General features: G+C 40.8%; 1 long non-coding RNA gene across 1 annotated transcript; it reads right to left on the bottom strand.

The window, feature by feature from the left end:
* Positions 1-3,571: 3,571 nt before the first annotated feature.
* LOC113470688 lies at positions 3,572-4,206 on the bottom strand. Its single transcript, XR_003393656.1, has 2 exons — positions 4,154-4,206; positions 3,572-3,711 (listed from the first exon to the last, which is right to left on the bottom strand). It is a non-coding gene; the product is annotated as an uncharacterized LOC113470688 (long non-coding RNA).
* Positions 4,207-4,359: the final 153 nt, after the last annotated feature.

Raw genomic sequence — 4,359 nt, forward strand, 5'->3', positions numbered from 1 at the left:
TTTGAAACTTGAAAGTGCAAGGAATATGGTTTGGGTAGATATACAGATACCTAAAAAAGATGTCATGTCTTGTGAAGACATTATTGAACTTTATGGTCTTGTAGTCCCGAAATTGAAGAAAGAAGGCAGACAGGATAGAAGAAAGCAAGCCGTTCCGAGAACGAACTTTGACTGTATAGGTTAATGTTCTTCCTGGGTGGGAATCGATCACGCGACTTAGCGCTTACAAGACAGGCGCGCTACCTTCCAAATTACATAACTAGGCTGGCTGAAGACTATATCCTTTCTTTATTCTGCCATCACCACCAGCTGAAGCCGCTACAACAACAACAACAATACCATATTGTGTTTTCATTTTTTTTTTTTTTTTTTTTAAGAGGTTTGACAGAGGGAACCGTAACTGCTATGGTCTTATCGTCCCGAAATCGAAGAGAGAAGGACGACAGGATAGGAGAAAGCCAGCCGTTCCGAGAACGAACATTATCCCATCAGGATAAAATCCGCCCCGGGCGGGAATTGAACCCGCGGCCTAGCGCTTACAAGGCAGACGCACTACCAACTAAGCTAACTAGGCTGGCTCATTGTGTCTTCAACTCTTCAGTGGGTTGTATTCTGGCAAGAGAGCTAGGTGATTTTAACCCAAATCAATGTAGGTATCTACCTTCTGTAGGTATCCCTTTCCTTTTTACTCAAAAAACAAAAAAAAAGAGGTATCTACCTTATACTCGTACTTCATATAACCCCAAAAAAGGTCTTCCAAGTTCCAACGTTGCCAAGTTTCCTGTTGTAAGAAAATGGGTAAAAAAAAGGAAAGGAGGAAAGGCTCCCTCTTTTTTTGTCCCCATTTCCCTTACGAAAACAACGCACAAAAAACCCTCTCAAAACATTTGAGAGCAAAAAACCCGAGGGGAACAAAAACTCCCTCTCCTTTTCTCCACATTATTTCCCTTTCGGGGATAAAGATGAAACTTTGGAAATCTTAACCCTTAAAAGAAGAACACTTATACTCTTCAACATCAACTGTGAAGAGTACAAGTTACTGGTGAGTGGTGTTCTTCTTTTCAAGATGAATTTTCACAAAGTCACGTCAGAATCTAACAGTATCTTAACATTCTTAACCCTTAGTTAATCCGGATGTCCTATCACGCAAAAGGAGGGGTAACGAGTAACGAGCTTCAGAAGAGTGAAAATTCTCTATCGCCGCGCCGGTGCGGTGGCGGGTTAAAGGAAAAAGGTTAAGGAGGGGAGGGTTAAAGTCTATAGTAAAAACAATAAGGGGGGGGGAAGGGGAAGTGATTCTATTTGGCTTTTTTGTTCCTCTCTAGACTTGGGGAGCTTTTTTGCTACATTTCCGGGTGAAATGAGGAGGGGAGCAGGGCCTTCACAGCAACAGGGCTAACGCCAACAATATTTCACACACAAGAATACCAAATAAGCTAAGGCCGAACTTTTTGGAGGTGGATCTCCTCTTGCAAATTTCGGGGCCTATTGAGGAGCCCGGGCCCGGTGCAGATAGGGCTGATGCACCCCCCTGTGGACGGCCCTGGAGGGGGCCCTTTTGTTTTTGCTCGGAAAATAAATTTATCGTTGGAAACTTTGTAATCTTTGTCCTGTCGATATCCAGTTTTTGCGTGTCATTCTGAGCCACAAAAAAAAGGTCGAGAACTCAAACATCGAGGTAGCAAGAAAAAAGAAGAAGAAGAAGAAGAAGAAGAAGAAGAAGAAGAAGAAGAAGAAGAAAAAGAGGTGAACGGGAGATAGGAAGTGTCAATAAAAAATCTGGTGTGAACATCACACGACTTTCCTTATCCTATTGAATGATGCTTATTTTTATGTTCTATAGTAACTTTTAGAATATCTCCAACCGTTTAGTCAGTATAGCTGAAAACCGCCAAAAAACGGTCGAAATCTGTCCAAAAGCGGTCAAAATACCGCCAAGCGCAGCAACCATCTCAACCAAACGTTTTGTGTTGCATCCTTGTCACATTTGTGAACTACATACCAAATTTCAAGTCTCTAGCTCATACCATATTTTGTTTACAGACAGACAGACAGACACACAGACAGACACACCCACGGACCAATGGCTGAAACTTTGGATTTAGGCTCTAGGGACCTCAAAACGTGTTTTGGCACTAAAAACTGACCATCGAAATTTTGACCCGATTACATTACTTTCCTTCCTATAGGATAAGGAAAGTAAAAAGGTATCTAGAGGTTTTTTTTTAAAGAGGTTTGATATAGGGAACTGTAACTGCTAAGGTCTTATAGTCCAGAAAGCGAAAAGAGGAAGACAGGATAGGAGAAAGCCAGCCGTTCCGAGAACGAACCTTAGCCGTTTAGGATAAAATACGCCCCGGGCGGGAATCGAATTCGTGGTCTCTTACAAGGCAGAAGGCAGACGCGCTACCGCTACCAGCCAAGCTAACTAGACTGGCGAAAAATAGGTTTGATCATGATGATACTTGTGGCGCCATCTGTTGGATTTAATTGGAACTACTAGCAACCATTGTCAAATAAATCAGCTGTTCCGAGAACGAACCTTAGCCGTTTAGGATAAAATCCGCCCCGGGCGAGAATCGAATTCGTGGTCTCTTACAAGGCAGACGCGCTACCAGCCAAGCTAACTAGGCTGGCGAAAAATAGGTTTGATCATGATGATACTTGTGGCGCCATCTGTTGGATTTAATTGGAACTACTAGCAACCATTGTCAAATAAAAAGAATTTTTCATTTGTATTTCTTTCATTTTTTAGGGGTTCCTCTCTTCCTCTTTAGTGTTTCTTTTCCCTTTCTTCATTTATTTTTAGAGGTTTTTATTTAATGTTTTTTTTTTTCTTTCTTTTTACTTTCTATTACTACAGTATAGCGAGCTATACTAGTTTTCAAAAGGTTCTTTTTTTACTTTCTTCATTTTAGAGGTTCCTTTATAGTTACAGTATTTTTCTTTATTTATTTTAGGGGTTCCTTTTTTTTGTAATTGGAGTCAGATTGCTCAGGTGGTCTCATGAGGCTGAGAGCACCTCCCAGTAATGATGTCCCGGACAAAATTATTGAACAAAACAAAAAATAAATATGGATGTAAAAATTACTAAAAATAAGAATCATTTAGAGACAAATAAATATATGGTATAAAAACATTTACATTTATTGGTACATCAAATGCTACAATTATTTTATATCTATTTACACAGAGTATACATCAGGTTTCTTTTGGTAGAAAATCAAAAGATAGGAATGACACAAAGAAAAAATCCTAGGAATTTAGAACGAAAAAAAAAAAAAAAAAAAAAAAAAAAAAAAAAAGAAGGAGTTCTCATTCTGAAATTAACTAAGGAATTAATTCCTCGAGAGAAGATTAAATAGAGCAGCGATTCCCAACCTTCGGCACGCGTACCCCTGGGGGTACGCGAGAAAAAAAATGTGTAATGGCGGACAAAGTAAATTTTGAATTTAAACTGCTCATCAGTGCAGTACAGTCCAAAACCGTACTGAATTTTGACTTCAAGGTACTGAAATATTGAATTTTTTTCAAAAGGTACTGAGTGTGTTCAAATTCAGTAGTAATGGTACACCTAGGTATGCGTACCCCCGGTACTGAATATGATCTTAGCGGGGGTACGTGAGATTATTATTAAATCCGGGTACCCAAGGGGTACGCGGGCGAAAAAAGGTTGGGAACCGCTGCAATAGAGAATCCTTAGGTCAATACCTACTTCTTTTTAAGGAGTTCTCATTCTGAAATTAACTAAGGAATTCCTCGAGAGAAGATTAAATAGAGCAGCGATTCCCAACCTTCGGTACGCGTACCCCTGGGGGTACGCGAGAGGGGTACGCGAGAGAACCTCCGGGGGTATGCGAGAAAAAAAAGTGTAATGGCGGACAAAGTAAATTTTGAATTTACACTGCTCATCAGTGCAGTACAGTCCAAAAACAGTACTGAATTTTGACTTCAAGGTACTGAAATATTGAATTTTTTTCAAAAGGTACTGAGTGTGTTTCAATTCAGTAGTAATGGTACACCTAGGTATGCGTGCCCCCGGTACTGAATATGATGTTAGCGGGGGTACGTGAGAATAAATCCGGGTACCCAAGGGGTACGCGGGCGAAAAAAGGTTGGGAACCGCTGCAATAGAGAATCCTTAGGTCAATACCTACTTCTTTTTTTTTTTAAAGAGGTTTGACAGAGGGAACCGTAACTGCTATGGTCTTATCGTCCGGAAATCGAAGAGAGAAGGAAGACAGGATAGGAGAAAGCCAGCCGTTCCCAGAACGAACAATATTCCATCAGGATAAAATCCGCCCCGGGCGGGAATCGAACCCGCGGCCTAGCGCTTACAAGGCAGACGCACTACCAACT

This window comes from Diaphorina citri, unplaced genomic scaffold (assembly GCF_000475195.1).
Source record: "Diaphorina citri unplaced genomic scaffold, Diaci psyllid genome assembly version 1.1 scaffold1747, whole genome shotgun sequence".
Lineage (NCBI taxonomy): Eukaryota > Metazoa > Arthropoda > Insecta > Hemiptera > Psyllidae > Diaphorina > Diaphorina citri.